Source organism: Aricia agestis, chromosome 12, assembly GCF_905147365.1.
Source record: "Aricia agestis chromosome 12, ilAriAges1.1, whole genome shotgun sequence".
NCBI lineage: Eukaryota > Metazoa > Arthropoda > Insecta > Lepidoptera > Lycaenidae > Aricia > Aricia agestis.
In genome coordinates this window covers 13,850,659-13,872,901 of record NC_056417.1, presented here as the reverse complement: position 1 = coordinate 13,872,901, position 22,243 = coordinate 13,850,659, and the positions used below count along the sequence as shown (strand labels likewise).

The following is a 22,243-nucleotide window of genomic DNA, read 5'->3' as shown; positions in this document are numbered from 1 at the left end:
GTAACACACATTGTGTTTTCATGCGATGTTCAAGTCGATCTATTTATTTAAAACGTAAAAGATTTTTAATATTGATATGATAATAACTTACGTACTAACTTGAGACAGAAGGTCCCCTAGGTAGGGACTGAATAAATTAACCGACTTGGTATTGCATGGATCTCATAAATTTTTACGGTATAAAAAATGAGTTGCGAGACTTGGTTTTTTTACAGGATGTTTTTGATGGGATAATACTTTTACTCTGTAGTGGCTGACACCGCATTGCGTAATAGGCTATCGCTGAATACTGAGCAGTGTACACTGTACAGCACTGACAGGTGACATAAATTATACTTTACAATAAACGCTCGCGTTACTTTCCTTGTGGGGCCACGAGTTCTGCTTACACACTTGCACCCGTATTCTTAGTCGTTTCCTCGAGATTTCCAACACTCGACTCAACGTCAATTCTTAAAAATTATATCATTAACTAATGATAAAATTGTATAGAACAAATAACATAATTTTTGAAGTTGATTGAAGGAAAGAGGTAACGACTAATGATAAAAATTACGGACGTTAGAAGGCTGCATACTGCGTGTCCAATGACATGTGATACGATAGACCTGACGGATACATAGCGCCACAAGTCACAACCCTCATTTCATATAAAATGTCAAAATTTGCATTTTCTGATTTTACCTTCATTGTAATAACGTTAATCCATCGCTTAATCGCTTAGCGCGCTTACAAACGAACAGCACGTTTCGGCGGCACGAGTCGGCGGCAGTCGACGGCAGACGACTACACGTGTCGGTGGCAGTCGACGGCAGTCGACGGCAGCCGTCGACAGTTTATCACGCTTGCAGTTGTGACGCAGCGCGTAAAGGTAAAGGTCCACAGGTCGGTATCGTACGCAACGGACGTCTCGCATCAAACGGATAATTTTTTTACAGTACGTCCACTGTATCGGCAGCATACGGATTACCGACTAGCCAGTATGTTTATCTTCAAATTAGTCCAAACAAAGTTTCTAAGTCAAAATGTCTGCTTTCGACTATTCCATCCACACCCCCCTTTTGAGCATTCATTTACTATAGGCTATTCGATAATCCATATGCTGCCGATTCAGCGGAAGTACTGTGAAAAAATTATCCGTTTGATGCGAGACGTCCGTTGCGTATGATACCGACCTGTGGCCGCTTACCCTTAGGCGGTACGTCACGACTGGGGGCCTACCACCACCTCTACTAAGCGACACCGTTTGACATAATATATGATATAAGCAATAATTACTTTAACGTCAAGCTAGCGATTTAAAAAAAGTTGATATTTCACAGCGGATTTAACAATATTTTATTGCATTTTTTACTGTATTTTAGTAAAATTATATTAAAAAAAGTGAGAACGGTAAATGGTAATGTTATTGTAATCTTACAACAAAATTTTCTGGAAACATGATAGTTTTAGGAAAGGTCGTGGTAGGCCCCCTGCAAGCGTCATAAACTGTCAACGGCTGCCTTCGGCTGCAGTCGACTGCCGTCAACTGCCGTCAACTGCCGCCGACACGTGCCGTCAACTGCCGTCGACTGCCGCCGACACGTACCGTTCGTCTGTAAGAGCGCTTAGTATTTGGATGTCTAGTCCTTCGCTACACTCTGTAAGAGAATGCTGACGAAAAGTAAAATACCGCGTATTTCCTCGCCCCATGCGGAATACAGGTCCAGCAGCGGCGTCATCAGTCATCGCCGATATGTATCAGTCTCGGCCACACTATAAATACCCCGTGGGACCGCGCCTGCTGCCGTATGTGGGATATCTATATCACACCTGTGTCCTACTGGATTTGTGGAACTTAAAGAGTTACTATTGCAGAAAACACCAGGTTAGATCGATATCAATGTTCTAATATATTTTATTACGAATTGAAACTTGTAACGAGTTGAAAAATCATCTGATGGTAAGCGATACGAGCGAAGCGCAATTCGCGAGCCTTAGCTTTCGCAAAGGCTCGCGAATTGCGCTCCTGATGATAAAAATAACACCAGAAACCTTAGGCTGTTTTTTTTTGTTACCTCACTCACGAGAAACACTACATACTACTACGGTCTCATAGAATCCCGGTACAATGAAGCTCAGTATGTGAGGCGAGTGGCGTGGTGGCTTATTTTGCAAAAGCTTTAAATGTCACTCACCGCGCAATATAATGGCAGATTAATATGGTCGAGTTTAATTAAAAAGAAAGAAAGAATAAAGTAAACCTAAGTAAAACCTTATCTATGGTAAAAATAATAATTTGTCACAAAAATTCTAGAGTCGCTCGCTCGAGCCGGCAGCTCGCGGGTTAAAATTCCGACCTGTCCAATAAATACGCGGCGGAGTTGCGCGCATTCTTGATACTTGAATAATGTTTGACACTTGCGACATTCCCCGATACCTCCGCTATGTTTGATACTTGCAACGTTTCTTGCCAAACTGTTTTACTCTGTAGATCTAGAACTGGGATGGTCAATGCAATAGAACAGTTTCGCTTTTTGTTATGATCTATAAAACAAGACGGAATGAAAAGCAGCAGAAGTAAGCACAAACTGCGCACATCTCTATTTTCCAAGGTGCATTATTTTGATGGTTTCTAAGTATAAAACCTAGTTTGATAATTTTGCTTCTCCAAAATCCCTTAAAGCCTGAATACATGTACCTGGGGCAACGAATAGAAATTATATTATATATACCTATGTCGATAACACAATATTGTAATTACCTACATTTCAGGGATTCATGTCCTCACTCCCCTGGGACCCAGGACGGGTTCCTCCTAAGAACGCTTATGTCGAGAATCGGCAGGAATCAGGTTAAGCCGGAACAGGTGGTGAAGCCGAATCCGCGTATCAGCGGCGTGATCGCGGCCATTTGCATGATGCGCACGCATCAGAGATCGAGGAGATTACGGTAGGGCTGCCGACATGCGGTGTTAGTTGCCAAACGGCTGAACTGATTTTGATGAAATGTGCGAGTAGATCGTACTAGGGCTGTCAACACGCGGTTTTAGTAGACATTTATTCAACAAAGTTCACAGTACACTACAATAAAACAAAGCACAACAATAGAGACAGAGACAAACAAAAACAAAAACACACAAATAAAACAACAAAAATTCATACTAAGCCTAACCAGATAATATTACCTAAGGTAACAGAAAAAAAACTATTGAGAACACTTAATTAAAACGGTGCGGCTCATACTTTGTACATTTTACGCACAATAATTAATTTATATATATTTTTTGTGATGCGGCGCTGATTAAGTGCTTTGGTGTAAGGCCAGAGGCAGTGCAGTGCAGTTGCCAAACGGCTGAACTGATTTTGATGAAATGTTCGAGTAGATCGTGCTAAAGCTGTCAACACGCAATGTATTGTCAAACTGCTCCGAAACAGCGTAACCCATTTTGGTGAAATTTTATGTTATATGAATGTTGGCTGATTCTATCGGACCTCAAGTAGGTCTGAGTGTCCACCTTCTTCGTGTCAACCAACATAAACATTTCATATATCCGAAATTACATTTTTTTTTTTAAGAAATAAGGGGGCAAACGAGCAAACGGGTCACCTGATGGAAAGCAACTTCCGTCGCCCATGGACACTCGCAGCATCAGAAGAGCTGCATATGCGTTGCCGGCCTTTTAAGAGGGAATAGGGTAATAGGGGAGGGTAGGGTAGGGAAGGGAATAGGGTAGGGGATCGGGCCTCCGGTAAACTCACTTACTCGGCGAAACACAGCGCAGGCGCTGTTTCACGCCGGTTTTCTGTGAGAACGTGGTATTTCTCCGGTCGAGCCGGCCCATTCGTGCCGAAGCATGGCTCTCCCACGTACATTTAAGCGGACCAATCCTGAATGTCCGATACCGCCATTTAGGATGTGGTCTGAAAGTTCTAAAAGACATTACAAATACAACGTCAGTAATATTTGATCGAAGTCAGAAATGATCAGTAAAACAACTTAAATATTTGCTGGCTCTGCCATTAATTTAATAATAAGTATCTTTATTAATTTAGTACTTCTAACTTTCATTTTCTATCTGCAAACGGCAAAGCACACTAATCAGAAACAAATAATTCAAATCGACTACAATCTAAAACATTATTTACACGGATACTTTGAAAGTAAATCATAATAAGTTGTGTACATTTAATTTAATAGCCAACATGACAATAAAGTTAACTTTCTACGTTTCAATATTGTACTTTAGGGTTGATACAACACTAATTTATCAATTTTCTGAATGATTTATCACGTTTAAAATCAACTTTCAAAAAGGAGGAGGTTCTTTGTTGGGCTGAGTCGTCAAAATTCTTTTTGGGCATGACAGTGTACAAAAAAAATTGTATCTTTTTTTTAAATCATTGATACAAAAAGGTTTGCCATCCCTATCGCGGCCTAACTCGTCCCTCGCCTGATTAACTTCAATAAAAATAATCGTTAAATCCTAGCCCTACATTATAGCGCGTTTAACTTTTTAGTATGCGTACCACGATCGAGGATACTTTTAATCGTTTTTATTAAGAGCTCACCTGACTCTAAAAATCAAACATCGTCCTTCTCTCTTCACACTCACGCCCGTCTTTCATATGCCAGGTGAAAAAGGAGAAAGGTGATTATGAAAAAAGTGTTTTGAGCAAATGTAGGTTTTATCAATACCTTTTTAGATATTAAAAAATATTAAAGAAAAGACAGCAAACTTTGAAGATTCAAGCAAAAAGTGTGTAAAACAAGGTTTTTTGTAAAAAAGAAACTATCGAGCATTTTTTGAGTAATCGTGTTTTCGTCTTGAGCATTTAATCTTTATGAACTGAAGTTACTTGTGTCAAAAAATCAGTTTTCCAGACCTTACAGATTTTGAGATCTAGGTTAAAGTATGTACTCAAGTTAGGGTCATGTTGCATCATTTTTTGCTAATTTTGTGTTACTAATTACAAATGACATATTTTTTCCACGTTTTGTTGACATCATAGTCAGTAGAATAAACGAAAATGCTTTTTAAATGTCAAAACCCGTCGTTACTATCGAACCTTTAACATTAATTTTAACCATAAATTAACTTTTTTAAAAGGAGGTAATAATGTCAACGCGATATTTTCTTAATCCAAATTCCAAAGAGTCCAGTCCTGATATATTATTATTATACCTTTATTGACTTTTCACGTATGTACTATGTAGCCCCAATTTCACCAACGTTTGTTAGTGTTATCAGCTAGTTAAAATGTCATATCTCCTCTTTCATTCATGAGAAAAACGAAAGAGGTAGCGTGATATTAATGATTAATTCGAGCGTTAATCTTAACAGTCGTTGCTGAAATTGGGGCTTAAGATTTGATCTCCAATCTTTTTATATCCTTCACAAATACAAATCGACGGGTGCAAAGTAAAAAAAGTCATCTGCAATTTTGAGTTTTTCGTTTTTTTTGTAGAAACTAGCTTAAAATATCATGTTCTACAACATAACAAAAACAAAAATTCAAATATCACCTTATTTCTGGTACTTTTGTCACGTAAAAGAAGACATCTACTCCTGTTTTGTGAAATTGCACGACGTAGATGCGGATAACTACCGCTGATCGTCTATACGCGGGACGCGCGGGGTTAATGTTATGCGGCATAAGCGGCTATCTGCCATATAGCTTTTTCTACGTTGCGATTGTGATTTAGATGTCTCAATTTACTTTTGTAAATTAGTATTGTTTGTTATGTTTATTAGTACCTTTCTATGTTAATTCTTATTATTATTATATTAATTGACTTCTAATTTCTTTCTGTTATTTTTTACTGTTGTTTCATGTTCAGAAAGTCCAAAACAACTTTTTAAAGAAGTTGAAAGTTTCCAGAACATAAACGATAGATTTATCGAGCAAAATACTGTGTTGCCCGATGAAGAATTATTGAACTTCTATAGAAAACCTTGATGTATCAGCGATGAATACAAATGAATATAAGTTAACTTCGTAAGATAAGTCCCCATGATCTGAATACTCTGGGCCAGTCACACCAGTTCACTCTCAGTCTAAAATATAAAATGATTTTGAAAATTTGGATGTCGATCTAAGCAAATTATTAAATACGCCAACGCCCTCAGAATACAATTCATCACTTCAAGTCCGCCGCGACCATTATCAGTATTAGATCAAAATATTATGTCTTTTTTATTAAACAGATAGTTTGATCTCATATAATCTATGACCTGCTTGAGTTTATTAACTCATATATCGAGCCATCGAGTATATTATCCCTCTCAAACTGTGAATCTTCTAAAGACAACACCATTGATACTTCTTCGGCAGTGGAGGCATCAAGTGAATATTCTACGCCTTCCTCGTTAAACGGTAGAAAAAGACGTCAGTTCAGTATTGATCTAAAGAAAAGGCGATTGAGAAATAAAGACACGTGTATTGGTGTATTGACACATGACGTAAATTACGACAAAATTTAGGTAAACAAAATATGCAAAACATCATATTCCGGCATTTGCAAGTTTAACTGTAGCGCAAAAATATCTCGCGAAGTTTTCCTTTTAACTTATCTTTGACCGGTTTTAGGATCTCTGTGATCATGAAAAGCAATTGAGAAACCGTTGAAATAAAATTTCATTTTGTGTTCTGAAGAATCGTATACATCCCTCCGATGGTGTAAAACGTCCGGCGATGCTTATGATGTTATAATGAACCCATCATGATCACAATTCACAAGTGCCAAGTACAAAGACTTACCTACTCGTAATAAGCCTCTGCCTAAATTATAATAATTTACAACATAGTTCCTGTACTGATAATGATACTGAATACTTTTTAAATTATTTTTAAAGTAATTAAAGTATTGACACAGAATTTCATTTTTGTTGTGAGAAATTACGATTTGTACGAAAGTAAATGAATGATTCCTAAGTATATCCAAACTAATGTTAAAATGGGAAAGTATGTTTGTTTATTTATTTATTTGTTTGTTTGTCCTTCCTTCACGCTCTAACTAAGAAACTAATCGTATTGTTTTTTGGCATAAACTTATTTGAAAAGATAAAACCGCTTATATTACTAGACTACTTTTGGTCTTGGAATAACATCATGTTTCTAAGGGAGCTTACAGGAATATTTGCATTTTACGCGATTTTCAAATTCCACGCGAGCGAAGCCGCGAGCAAAAGCTAGTATTTCATATTTTAACTTCCTTCTAAATCGTGCACCTTGCACCGAATCGACAACGTAGAAAAAGATATCTACGCAAACATGTTCTGAACTTGGTGTTTTTAAGGTGTAAAACGGGCATTAACTACATATTTTAATAATATAAAGTGTTACACTTTACGTAGGTACTGATAATCGCACTAGTAATCGGTAAAAATACTTTAATAAATATAATTTTTAATTCCCACGTAGAAACGACCAAGTGGTAGTTAACTCAGTTGTCATATTTTCAAGCGCAATGTAGATGCAGACAACTACAATATCTCGTAAATTAAACAGAAATAGAAGAAATTAAATATACATGTGGATTAATTTATAAATAATGAAACAACGATGAAAATTTCAATAAATTTGATTGGAAATTGACAAAATGGGAGCATTTTTTCCTATTATGCGCTCTCCTGAAAAGTAGCTGTTTTGTAGATGACTCTTTTTACTTTGCACCCGTCGAAATGATGAATAGCATCGTCCTCTACTTAACAGGTACTATTACACGGGCCTCTTACTAAAGACGCCATAAAACAAATGGTTATATTATGGCATTCAGGCCGACCACTAACCGAATATGGCGTCATAAGCTTATTAATGGTATATTTCAATAGTTTTTACGAGGCATCAGCACTGATATCTGTATTTTAATGACGTTTACGAGGTATAAATCCTACTCTTGCCTTATGCGATGCAACTTTAGACAGAGGTGAATTATGAATCTAAAAACTATATTGAATTATGTTATGTTTTCATACGCCGTTAGTGGAGTTTATTTACGTTTTAATCAAATGAAAAAAGTGTTGGCTTTATCTTAAATTAATGATTACAAAATGCTCTACTAGTTGCAAGCGTATATTAACCATATTAATAATGTGTTTTAATTTGTTAATGCTTACTTTACTTACAGGTAATTAGTAATGTTCACTTTTATATTATAAAGGTAAATATTTGTGTGTTTGTTACAGCTCTAAGCAAAAAGTTCTAGATGAATCATGATCAATTTTGCTACTGTAGTAGACAGTTCAGGCCCTAGACATAACCTACTTTTTGTCCTAAAAAAGTAATATTCAAGTGGTAAAGTGGATGGAAGCTAAGTAGTTATAAAAACAGTTTTATCGAGTGCCATGAAGTACGTTTCTTATATTTTTCCAATTACCTATATAGATAAGAACTGCCGATTGATTCGAGATAAAAAATCTGATTTAATATTATGACGGCGACGTCAATTATTTCATAAAATATGTTATTAATACGACTGGTTTGCGATCGGTGGGGCTGAGAACGTGACAGAACATTTTTCTGTCATAATCTTTAATTTCATGAAACTTTCATTTATTTTATTTATTTGTGGCAGTAAAATAAATATATTTTATCTTTTTTCTTAAGTAACAAGTTAGTGGGTGAGCTTTGCTCGGAGTACAAAGAAAAAAAAAAAGTATATGTCTTGAATATACGTAGTTTATCAAATCTAGCTAGATTCATTGATTTTTTTTTCCAACTACCAAAACAAAACTGAAAATATATAATATACAAGATTCACTTTGTAGGAAGCAAGGGGGAAAGATTTTATAGGGTACGGGACTAAGGGTAGAGTTTCAATACTTAATGTCAGCATCAGAAATCGTATCATATTATAATACGCTCATTTTGGATAACTTTGACTTGCGGTTTAACTTTGAATAAAACATTATTGTATTGTTCAAAGTTAAACCGTGGTTCAAAGTTACCCAAAATGACTGTACTTTCCATGAAATTTCATTTCCGATATCAAAGCCTTTAACTACAAGTAAAAGCTGCTTTGAGTTTTTATTATAGCTAATTGAAGAGGAGGATCGCTGGGGATCCACCTCTTCAATTAGCTACCGAGAACTAGAACCAATAAACATAATATAACAGAAACTCGGTTTATTGACAGATAATTGGGAATCTTATTGGACCAATTAAACTACTGCATCCTGAGTATTGTCATTAATAGGGGTGTTACAAGGCCGTTTGAGGAGGGTATCTAGGGTTGGCAGAACCGCGTAAACGTACCTAAAAGGATCTTTTGCCACGCCGGATAACTTTTTTCAGAGGCATGAGGCTTGATGCAAAACACTTGCTATGCAATACTAATCGCGACATCGTTTCGATCAAGCGTCAAATTTAATTACGGTTTCGCATAACCGTCCATTTTGTTTAGGATAAAATCAATCCTATATCTTTTCCTGGAACTCAAAGCATCTTCGTACCAAATTTCATCAAAATCACTTTATCATGCGGCGTAATGACAGATACATAACGTAGGAAAGCCATGCTTCGGCACGAATGGGCCGGCTCGACCGGAGAAATGCCACGTTCTCACAGAAAACCGATGTGAAACAGCGCTTGCGCTGTGTTTCGCCGTCGCCGTGAGTGAGTTTACCGGAGGCCCAATCCCCTACCCTATTCCCTTCCCTATCCTCGCCTATTCCCTTCCCTTCCCATCCCTTTTATATATTCCCTCCCCTATTACCCTATTCCCTCTTAAAAGGCCGGCAACGTACCTGCAGCTCTTCTGATGCTGCGAGTGTCCATGGGCGACGGAAGTTGCTTTCCATCAGGGGACCCGTTTTCTCGTTTGTTATTTCATAAAAAAATCATCGTAATAAAAATTAGTAGCGCAAAATTATAGACCTCTTAAATTAATATTTTTTATAATAATTATTCTCCTAGTTTCCGCAATAACAGTAACTTAACTAAAATAATTATTATTTGCTCTGGTATATTTCTTTCAACTAGTTTATTTATCTCTTTATACAAAGTAGACTTTTTCAAATAACTGCATTATGCATAAGCATAGAATTTTCCTAAAGGAAATCAGGCAACAAAGCCTCTAGAACATGGTGATTTTAATACAGAAACACGATACAACAGGTGCGCTGTACCCCATAACTTGTGGCACAGATAACCTCTTCTACTTAGCGCTTATTTATAACTTCATATTTAAATTTAACGAACGCCCCGCCAGGCTAAGCACGCTGTTTATAACCGTGTTAAGTGAAACAAAAACTCACGACTCTGATACTTATTAGTTATTTAAATATCCCTGATGTCCATATACTTATATTAGATACAAGTATTTGATGTTTTATCTTTCTTTATTTTTGGAATGTTTGATGAGTGTCAGAACGAATCTAGTGTTGCAACAAGTCAGTCAGTCTGGCCCCATGCTAAGTACCTGAAGGACTTGTGTTACAGGTACCAGACAACGGAAATATATTTAATACTTTTATACTATACATGGGCTATTTATACATTCATTGGGGGGGGCCGTAATGAAGAAGCCAATTATATAAATACACAAGATTATCTTATTAGGTTTACTATTCAGATTCAATATGACGGAAGCTTATCTTGTGTACCGTTATAGATTGCAATGACACCGCGCATTCCCGATCAATCAACCTAATACAGGCTTGTGTCATGACACCGAGTGCCCGACTCAGCAGAATACCGCCGAGATTACATGATAGCTGATAGCTAGGGAGTAGGCTTACTGTAGGGCATGAGTATTATATTGTGTCTCTAACAAACTATGCTGAAATTATGCTACAGATGTCCTTATTTGATTTTACGTTCGGGATATTCGGTGAATGACACTTCACAGGGCCTGATCTGTCAAGTTAAGTTGTGAATAGCCTATTCGGCACTTATCATTATGTGGTGAAACAGGCCCTAAAGGTGGCTTTCGGATCTTTGCTGCGAGCGACCGCGACCGGTGAAAATTCAAATAAAATGCTACTTTATGACATAGAATATAAGTGTCATTTTCTACTGACATTTTGGTGGCGACCCACGCTGCCGCCGGCGGCGGCGTAAAAGCTAGTAGGTAGAGTGAAATGAAACCTATCGCCTATGTCATAAAGTGGCATTTCGTTTGAATTTTCGTCGGTCGCGGTCGCTCGCGTGTCATTCATTGAGCGGAATTTCGTTTATCGCGCAGTTACGTATTACTTAGTTGGTCATTTTTCCTGATAAAATTATATTCTATATCCTTTTTTTTTGTAACGCATTAACCCATCAATCCCCAAGCAGAAGCGGCCGGCTGTCGTATAACAATTGAAAATCTATTGTGTCCGCGATTCCCACGATCGAGGTATTAAATTCGAAATATAATTCAGTTATTCAGTTAGTCTGATGACTACAATCAACCTAAGCCGGACCGACACTGATACCGTCGACGGGCTATCACAGGCTGTGTGGCTACATACGAGGCATAAGAATCTGAGCCCTGAGCGAATGAACTAACAATAGCGTGGTCAGATGCGTTGAGATCGTCTATATGGGCTATTACGCAGCCTGACCGGTCATTTGAGGCCATAACCGCGCCGTAAACGGATCAATTGGGTATTAGCATGCTGATAGGGCTGGCAAAAACTGAACATAATATTTAGTTGTTATTTGCGGATATTTGACTTTTTTGTTGATATATTAATCTTGATGCCGCAGAACAGCAATGCTGAGAGTTGAGACTGCGATCTGTGAAGCATAAAAGGTATAACTATCTGGAAAATTTAAAGATGTAATTGTAATTTGACTATTGGCTTAATGAGTAACAATAAGCCTCCTTCTTTAAAAAAACGCGAAGAATTATTACTCTATGATTTAATGCAACTACAGCTCTTTAACACAAAATATATTTAGCTACGGACTGATATTTCGATAGCCAGACTGAAATTTTTACCTGAGGGATGGCGCTTTGATATTTTATTTATAGAAAATCTCTGAAAGATATTTTCTGAAAATCTCTCAAAGAATTTACTCCTCAGGTAAAATTTCTGCCATGTTGATTAAAAAATCAATCATGGAACAACTAAACCATTAAGTTTTTAGTTTTTAGCTGCTTGTGGCAACCCTACGCCGCATAATGAGTTGGCAAATGACGACAGTTTATTGACAATAAGAGGTTTATGCGGTTTCCATTGCGAATTTGTGACTTATTAACCGACTTTGATAAATTTATCTACGGACTCCGATGTTTATGAGAACTGCTCCTAATGTTCATTTTGCAGGGTTTGTCATTACGTTTAGTGGATTAACGACTTTTTGATTGCAATCACATACCGCTGCCCATTGCACTGAGCCCTCGAGTGAGACGCGATACAATTATAGAGGGATGGCTTTGCCTGGGCCATCCCTTTTTCCATTGCCAGGCAGAACTTCTACGCCCCCACTAGAGCTGGGTCTGCTTTGTACTAGGCAGACCTCCGCTAGTGAAACTACGGTTGGTGGTTCACGTGGCTACCAAGAGAGGTTCAGCGGGGTTTTAGTGCAAGCGGTATAGTGTTTACACCGCACTCGGAGAATCACCCCAACGCTGCAACAGTTTTTCATTGATACGAATAATCATTGACGACCTCTGCGGCTCAGTTGGTGGGCTGTTGGTAGCTCAAGCCGGAGGTCGCGGGTTCGAATCCCGCCGACGGAACAAAAAAGTTTTCAAAGTTCCTGGGTCATGGATGTGTATTAAATATGTGTAACGTATAATAAAAATCTTAAATATATGTATAGTATAAAAGTATTAAATATATTTCCGTTGTCTAGTTCCCGTAACACAAGTCCTTCAGGTACTTAGCACGGGACCAGACTGACGTGCTGTGAAGCGACCATAGATATTGTTATTATTATTGGTTAATCGTAATTAAATGAAGAATTTGACAAATAATGTATGGGGCTTATTTCAAAATTAATATTCATCTCTGAATGCGACAATTACACGCGTGTCTAGTAAGTATAGCAAATAAACACATTACTTTGTAGATACTATTATAAAACTAGTATGCTTGTATATCATAAAAGCGATTAGATAAACTTTTGTAATTGTAATATCTTAATACAAGCTCGAGTCCGATAAATATCGTTCTACGGCTTGTACACCAAGCTGCGGATCAGCGCGATGCGAATTCGTACGGAGAAACGCAAAAAATTACTATATGAATTGACACAACAAAGATCAATCTTCAATGATACTAGACATCTTTTACATATGAATAAGGGCTTTACTTGGATATGATAGGTTTTACATAGACTAATTAATAATAAATAATAATAATAAATATTTATTTTTCTCACTACAAAATTACACCATTATTAAAGATTCTACATAAATCACAGGTTATGTGGGAGACTGGTGCCTAAACTAGGCGTTGCCTGTATTTCAGGACACCAGAGACTCCGGACCGGACGGAATTATCGTGAACTTACTTATAATGTATGTTATAAACGAGTAGTTATAAGACACTTTTAACGCACTTATAACTAATTATAAGTAAGTTCACGATAATTCCGTCCGGCCCGGAGTCTCTGGTGTCCTGAAATACAGGCAACGCCTAGTTTAGGCAATTACAATACTTTGTAAATAAATGCGACAAAAAAGTCGTTATCTTGCTGCGTTGCCGCAGCGCAGTGTAGAAGCCCTTAATGTGTCATTGCATTTGAAAGTAGATTACACTCAGTAAAATTGTTAAAATACGCACCGACGGCGAGTCGCTTTTCTTCTCGAATATACGATATTATACTAAGTTGCACGATAATGAGAGGATTAGCTATTAAGCCCATACTGAGTCGCACTTTACAAGAATAAGCAGGGTACAGTCACGTTGAAATTGTTAGTAGAAGTGTCGTATTTACATTGCATGGGAATGTAGCGAACATTGTAGCTGTCGTTGATACTTCATAATATTAGTTATGGCAGGGAAGTAGGCTAGTTATGTTTAGAACTTAAATTATTTGCTTTCTACAATACAAACAGTATTCTTACAGGTAAATACAAGTGTAGCTCCACAATGGTGCATCGCATTATCGAAATTTTCCAAGAGCGGTGGCTTACCTACAACAGCTGAAATCAATATATCTGTGCTTCTCGCTTTGACGAAAGATCTTCCTTTGGGACTTCCACCCATGTCCCCACACTTTAAGAACTAACCAGTATAAAAGGTGTAAAAAATCTATGTGATAATACTTAAACTTTAAACTGTGCGTATGTCCCTTATACCTACTGATTAGTTCTTAAGAGGATACACCAGGGGCTAGAGAAATTAAAAAAAAGTACGTGTAAAATCTATAGCTGTCACCTTTACCTCAAGCCTATACCGCAGAACGCGATAGAGACAACAAAAAATCAACGATTCCTTGTCCCCTGATTCCTTCTCCAAAACTTAACCGATTTAAGTACTTTTTTCATTAATGTTTAAAGAAAGGCTTGAGCTGTGTTCCTATGTTTTTTTTTTTTGTATAATCTAGCCAAATCTGTTTTCTGTATGTTTGAACACAGAGGAAAATCTGGTCATTTTTTGGGTTTTTTAACGTTCATATCTTATTTAATTATTAAATTATGAAAAAAAAAAAAAGAAAACATAGCGACATTGTATTAGTGGCCGTAGATATTCAGGAAAAAAATTATAACTCTACTAGCATTATCTAGGGAGGAAACAGGGGACAACGTTTGATGGAAAAAGGGCGGTGTGGACTCCTCTTAAACATGCAATAATTATTTACAATACGAATGTGATTTCGCATTGTAAATTCGTGGGCATTTCTGAACCACCTGTGCCTGTATTATACCGCGCTCAGTGCGTTCCTATCTAAACCTAATATATTATACACCTTCAAAGTGGTACCAGCGAAGACAAACGCACGAGATAGAGAAATGATAGCCCACGGTTCCGTTGACACCATTATATGGTTTTGAACCACGCTATGGTTCGTGTAGAACCTGCTCTTACCTTGATATTGTAGAATTTGATTGTATCAGATGGAATAACATTCGTTTATTAATGTTGTCTAGTAGTGCAGCTTATATTGTTATTGGTTATGTAGTAGAATGTTGTAATTGAATGTAAATCATAATGGTTTACACTTTACATTAAATTACAACCATAATTTAAACCATAGAAGAGACTAAAGAAGTCAAGCCACGTGTCACAATTTTGACTATTGAAGTCAAATTAACTTCTACAGTTATTATTTGTAAGCATAAATGCACATTCTCATTTTAATTTTATAACATCGAAATTAATTTGAAACATGTTAAGCACTAATGCTCGACACGGAACTAATAGATGACACTTACGAAAAACATACCAATAAATAAGAATTACTCTTATTATTTCTCAACACTGTCAATTTTATAAGCTCCTCAAGCTATCTGTTGATGTGATAAGAAATATTAGGGACGCCTTCGGGAACAAAATTTAAAAAAAGGCATCAGTTTTCGTAAACAGTATGACCGCGTCAACATACGCTTGCCAATTTGTTAACCGACTTCCAAAAAGGAGGAGGTTATATGTTCGGCTGTGGAGATTATTTTTATTTTTGATGTTCAACGATTACCCCACCGTTTGGGAACCGATTTTCGAAATTTTTGTTATGTTGTATTAGGTTTCACTCCAATTTGGTACCATTTTATTTATTTAATTATTTATTGTGCACAAGAAATATTAACAAAACAACAATTCACACAGTAAGACGACACAAAGGATCTGCTTATTTCTAATAGAAATCTCTTCCAGCAGCCCTACGGAGAGAGATTGGATAAGGATAGCAGATAGGACGTGCACAATCATGAATGTAATATTATAATATAAACAAGTACTTCCACAATAAAACTAATAAAATAATAGTAGTAATAATAATAATGAACAGATAAGATAATATTATATGAATGACAAAATAAATAAATTATAAAATATGAACCAAAAGCTATAGCTACAACATACAATAAAATATAATAAATAGTATTATAAGTATAATAAATAAATATTATATGTATATATAATAATGGTATTTAAATGGATAGAGATTCAAGGTAGTGCTCTTTCAAGCGTCTTTTAAAAACAGCAATGGTGGGACTGTCACGGATGGTGTGAGGAAGCGAGTTCCACAATCTGACAGCATGAACAGTGAACGAGTAGGAGTAGAAGTTGGAACGATGGGAGGGGAGGGAAAGATTAGACCGGACATTGGACCTACAAGGGAGATCAGGAGATCGAGAGAAGTTGAATTGGTCAAGGAGGTATGAAGGAGAGTGAGGATTGTACAAGGTTTTGTAAAGTAGGCAGAGGATGTGGGAGTTACGACGGAGGCGGATAGGTAGCCATTTAAGTTTTGTACGGTAGGCCGAGATATGGTCAAACTTCCTCAAACCAAACACGAAACGTATACACAGATTCTGTAGACGTTCGAGTCTAGTTAACTGCTCCTCAGTGGCGTCTAGGTAACAGGAATCGGCGTAGTCAAGGATGGGAAAGATGAGTGTACCATGTTCACAAAAGTGGTGACCTGATGATGGGATCCATGAGTAATCGAGGGAATTCCTCGAAATTTATATGGAAACATATAGTGATTTTGGTTTTATGAGAAGCATCCTAAGCATATGCTACCAAAACGCAAGATTTCGCAACGAGGTATACTATGGTTCCGAAGATACTAAGAGAACTCCGGATTCCTTATAGATACAAGTTTGGGGGTTTCGGCGCTGTTTTAAGAACTGAAAGCATATGCTACTATGCAAATTACATTCATCATCATCATCATCATCATTACCACGACAGGGTCACCAATTTCACCAAAATTGAACATAACAAATTCAACCTTAACTCCAGAGCGTAAGGCACACATTTGACATTACTTCTGAGAAGTAAGTTGCTTCGATAATAGGCGGCCGAGCCGCAGCGGCCAGGCCGCGGCTGCCATCGAGATATTCATATGATATTTTTTATGGTAGTTGATACCTTAGTATGCAACCACCATAGACCACGCGCACCTGGGGCCGAACGGTGTCTCGAGTCGAACGGTGGGCCCGGTTATAGATGTCCCAATTCGTACACCACATGTGGCCGCTTGGGAGTTGAAGCGTTCGAGACCGGTTTCCTGCACGATATAATTTGTTGTTAATAGTTTGTGTATTCTCAAAACTTCACACTCGAAATATTTCGTGTAAAGATCGCTCGAGTCATACAAATGCTATGGACCGGTAGATGTCCGAATTCGTACACAAATTCACCCTCCTATTGGTGGATATGTAGCAAAGTAGTTCATAGTTGTCAAATAAATAAATTACGAACAAATATTCGTGCTTGTGTTTCTTTTACAATATAATTCCCTACTTATAAGTTAACCCATATAGATCCGCCGTGCCCAAACGAGAACACTTTTAAAATTACTTAAATTTTTGGTCTTTTAAGTTTATACTTATTTTGATTGTAAGTGTCAATTTGCTAAAAGTGTATTTTATTATTCCTAGAAAGAACAAATAATATTAAAATAGTTTACAGTGTTTTATAACGATTTTTCTGAAGCTGATTCTAACATCCGAAATGACGCCAAGTTAGTATTTTTTTTATTTTTAAGTTTTTCTTTTAGGCATTTATATTTTTTTACTTGAAAGAGCTCATTACACTATAACCTATAAAAAATATACATATAAGTGTAAAAAGCTTTAGTCTTTATAAGATTAGTAGTAGTTTTACACAAGTGTCCCTTTTTGGGGCCAATGGACACATTGGATGTAAATTATTCCAATTTTTGTCCACCGATCAATGTCGTATAATCAATGAACTGAAGGGTATTCAATAGCTATAAATACTATGGACTTCAGGAAGTTGCTATGATAGGAGATGACAGTGGAAAGATATATTTATTCGTATTTCCTTCGCAACCATGTATCTCTTTACCAGTTTATCACTATTCCAAGGAGTAGCTGGCCATTGCGCAACTGATACTGTTTGCCAAGGCAGTACAGAAAAGTATCCTCTCGTAACCGTCAAGGACATGAAAGAAAAAAAGATGATTTTGACTACCGTTTCGACCAACTAAATCAGAATTTGTTTTACATCGGCTGGATTATAATGTCTATGCAACCGGCGGAAGCAATTAGAGCGTTTTTCTTCTGGGAAAAGTAAACAGATGTGTTACTGTTGAAAGAATGTGGACGTTAGCTTCCTACATTTCTGTCAAAGCTGTAACAAGGATATGCGTGGGGTCAAGTCAACTGGTCAATCGATTTTCTCGCACAAACATCAGAAACAAAAGTTGGTGGTAACTGGTAGCTACTGTTTACGCACATGCTGGATGTAGCAGTGGCAAACGCATGGCGGCTGCATCATCAAAGTAATAAAAACAAGAATTGAATCAGCTCCAATTTCGGCGGCATTTGGTCGTATACTTAAGACTTGTTAGTGATGTTCGTTTTTTTTTTGTGATGTCATGGTCTTATGACTAAGTTTACAAAAAGACCAATAATATTTTTTATTGATTTTTCAAAGAATAATTATAATCATTACTGAAGTTACTGAAGACATAGAAGAAGTTATCAATCTTTTATTTTCATCAAATATTTATATATTTTATTATATTCAAAATATGTTTTACTTTTCCTTATAGTGTCTACCATTAGTGCTTTTACCTTATCTACTTAATGTATAATTTATGTTACTTGGTAACATGATAGCATATATTCAGTGCAATTCTTTATCCTCTACAGGCTAAAGAAAAAAATTAATATGTATATCAAATATTATCTAAAAGCTGCCCCTGACGTTTTTATTATAATTGGCTTATATTATATCTGAAATAGAACGCTAGCACCTGGTATTAGAATAAAAATTATAATCGCATATCTAAGGGCAAGGCTGAGTATATGAACCTAATAATATACTATTTACAATTTATTACAACCTTTAGTCCCTGTTGTAAGGGTAGTGTTAATATTCCATTATATCTTTACGATAATTTAATAATGATCGCCTGCTGTTGTGCATACATAATAAAATAAATTGATTTAATGGTAACTTTATACAAGACTAAACGTTGCTCGTAACTTAATCATTTTTCCACCATAAAAACTATTCCTCAACATTTCCTGGAACTCAATATCTCCGTAACATAGAGGTAACAGACAGACAGACAGACAGACTGTATTTATGTACTGTGTGTATTTATTATATTTAAGAAAAATTTTTTTTATTAATAAACATAAATAACGTTTAAAAGGATTGACCGACTTTGTTTAAAATCTAGTAGGTACCTTACAGTTTTTTGTAAATAATATTATAGTGTCGTATTAACCTTTATATCGCAAAAATATTCGGTTTCCGCGTATTATGTTACAGGTTTCCCTTTTTTTTTTAATCTATTTTATTTAAGGGACTTTTTTCACAGTGTGAATATGTCAGTCCCATCGTAACCTATACAATATACCTAATACTATCTACGTTGGCTGTACAATGCAAACAACATACTTGCAGCAACTGATTTTGGCTCGGACAATAAACCGTGAAAAGCACCCATATCTTGTAAATGTCATGTCCACTGTGACCCCCCCCCCCCCCTTAAGACCGCGCCTGATTCGTCATGGCATCAATCCTTATAGAGACCTAATACTCATTAATGAATATTAAATACATATACATACGGCCGTACTCAGAGACATTTAATGATGATTAACCTTCAATTTAATGAAGAATTTGACAGATAATGTATGGGGCCTATGTCAAAATCTCCATTTAATTACAATTAATTTATTTATATTCGACGCTGAATGCGGCAGTTAACTGTTAATAAATGAAGAGTTTGACAGGAAATATATGGGGCTTGTGTCAAAATCTTTATTTAATTACTTACAGTTAATTAATTCAAAGTCAAATAATAAAGAATTTGAATTAGAAGTAATTCATTAGATACGTTAATATAATAAATAGAAATTAAAGTAATACAAAATATTATCTTTTGCAGGTAACAGAACGGATGTCAAATGTTGCCAACGCCACAGACAGTAAGTAAAACATAGTATATTCTTTTACTTATTAATCTTAGAAAGCTGCTACTTTCACAGTGAATTCACTACCAGGAACACGTGCACACCCTAAAGTATTATCACTTGTTTTTGTTACACTCTGTATATATATAATTGGAATCTCGGAATCGGCTCCAACGATTTTCATGAAATTTAGTATATTATATGGGGTTTCGAAAATAAGTTAGTTTTCAGCCTTGCCGCGCAAAAAAACGGTTTGGGAAATCCAGTCTAAAATAAGCTACATTTGAAAATGAGGAATGAAATTAAAAAGGTAATTGTAAAGGTAAGCTAAATGTATAAAAGTAATTTAGTTGTACAAATGGCGAATTTGTAACAACTGCACATGACTTAGTCCTAACCAGCTATAGATAAGGAAAGGGCAATGAATAATAAAACATATGGGGAGATATCGTATCGCAGCGGTTATACACATATTATACAGTGTGTATAACGCCTGTACATGTGTATACATGGTACTGATAACAATTAGTTGGTAGTTGGTACACTCGCGTGGATAAAGGTTAGACGATACTAATATAGTCACGACTCACGACTAAAACTCTTTCTTGATATCATAATATTACTAGCTGTCCCGGTGAACTTTGTGTCACTTGTATACCTTCCCTGGACTTCAAGGATTATTTTAGGACTAAAATTAGCATAATTGGTTCAGCTGTTGTCGAGTTATAGCGTTACTAACACAATTGGATTTAGACGTGGGAGAGCCATGATTCGGCATGAATTGGCCGGCTCGACCGGAGAAATACCACGTTCTCACAGAAAACCTGCGTAAACAGAGCTTGCGCTGTGTTTCGCCGAGTGAGTGAGTTTACCGGAGGTCCAATCCCCTACCCTATTCCCTTCCCTACCCTCCCCTATTTCCCTCCCTTCCCATCCCTACCTGCAGCTCTCCTGATGCTGCGAGTGTCCATGGGCGTCGAAAGTTGATTTTCATCATTTGACCCGTTTGCTCATTTGCCCCCTTATTTCATTAAAAAAAATGGAAATCCATTTTTATATAGATGACTAGTTGGTGCCCTCAATTCCGTAATGCCGTACATTTTTCCGGGATGAAAAGCATCATCATTCCGGAAAAATGTTCCAGTTATGGGATGACAGACAGATACACTTTCGCATTTAAATATTAGTATGGATCTACTCTGTGTATACAGACGCTGTACTCACAACGAGAATGTATGCCTTTTTTTATTTAACATAGGAAATATATGCTATACGCATTCCCGGCAAATTGGGGATATCGGCCGGGGTATGTGGGACTCCTGCTACCCACTAAAACCCCATGGTGCTCCACTCATCGCTTAAGGCAGAGTTGCGGGTACGATAGAACCTACCGCAATACGAGAATGTATGCCTATCATGGTGTGTAACAAAATGTTTTAATTCTGCTGGCACTGCCAGAGTGAAATCCGTTGATTTTTTTATTTCAATAGCCGTAATTTTTACTGTCTTGACCTATACACACCTATACACACCTATACACAAACAACATTTGAAGCGCCTATTTGGAATCAATTTAAAATATAAATTGTTCGGTCGCGGAGCCACTTTCAGAGTCGGTTCCTATTGCATTATTTAGTCCAGAAAGGGCCTAATCAAAGACGCCGCCGTCGCCATGGCAACGGATATGGCATATCTGATCTCGCACCTATGACGCTATTGTAACACTTACCATTATGTTCATTATTTGCCCATTTGTAATACACTTTCCGTTATCTGTGCCGTGTATTGTGTAGTCGTGAGGCGCTTAATTTAACATATTATATTCATTTTTGAGACGATTGGTCCAGTTGAGTATTTGAGATTTTTGAGTGGAGTTTAGGCAAGGCTAGACCGCACCAAAGCGACACGACATGACGTGACAATTATAGCGTTTTCGGCTCTAGAACTGCCCCGGGGCAGGGTTGGCCGAATGGATACAACAAAAGCCGAAGTTTAAATTACTACGTGTTATCGTACTACGTATTACTAAGGGTCAATTTATACTAGCGCCGAGTCGAATCGCATCGAAGCGAATTCCCAAAAACTGAACATAGAAAATTCAACCTTCACTTCAGTATGTAACGCACACATTACTTCCGCGGGACCAATCAGCATTGGTCCGGCGGATTCGTGCGAATTCGCGAAATGTGTGCGTTAACGCTTTGGAGTTAAGGTTGAAATTATTATGTTCAGTTTTGGTAATTCGCTGCGATGCGCTTTGACT

The 22,243-nt window shown here is 36.9% G+C and overlaps 1 long non-coding RNA gene across 1 annotated transcript; it reads right to left on the bottom strand.

Moving 5' to 3' along the window:
* Positions 1-396: 396 nt before the first annotated feature.
* On the bottom strand, positions 397-21,969 carry LOC121732427. The gene is made up of 3 exons (XR_006036371.1): positions 21,958-21,969; positions 16,358-16,360; positions 397-472 (listed from the first exon to the last, which is right to left on the bottom strand). It is a non-coding gene; the product is annotated as an uncharacterized LOC121732427 (long non-coding RNA).
* Positions 21,970-22,243: the final 274 nt, after the last annotated feature.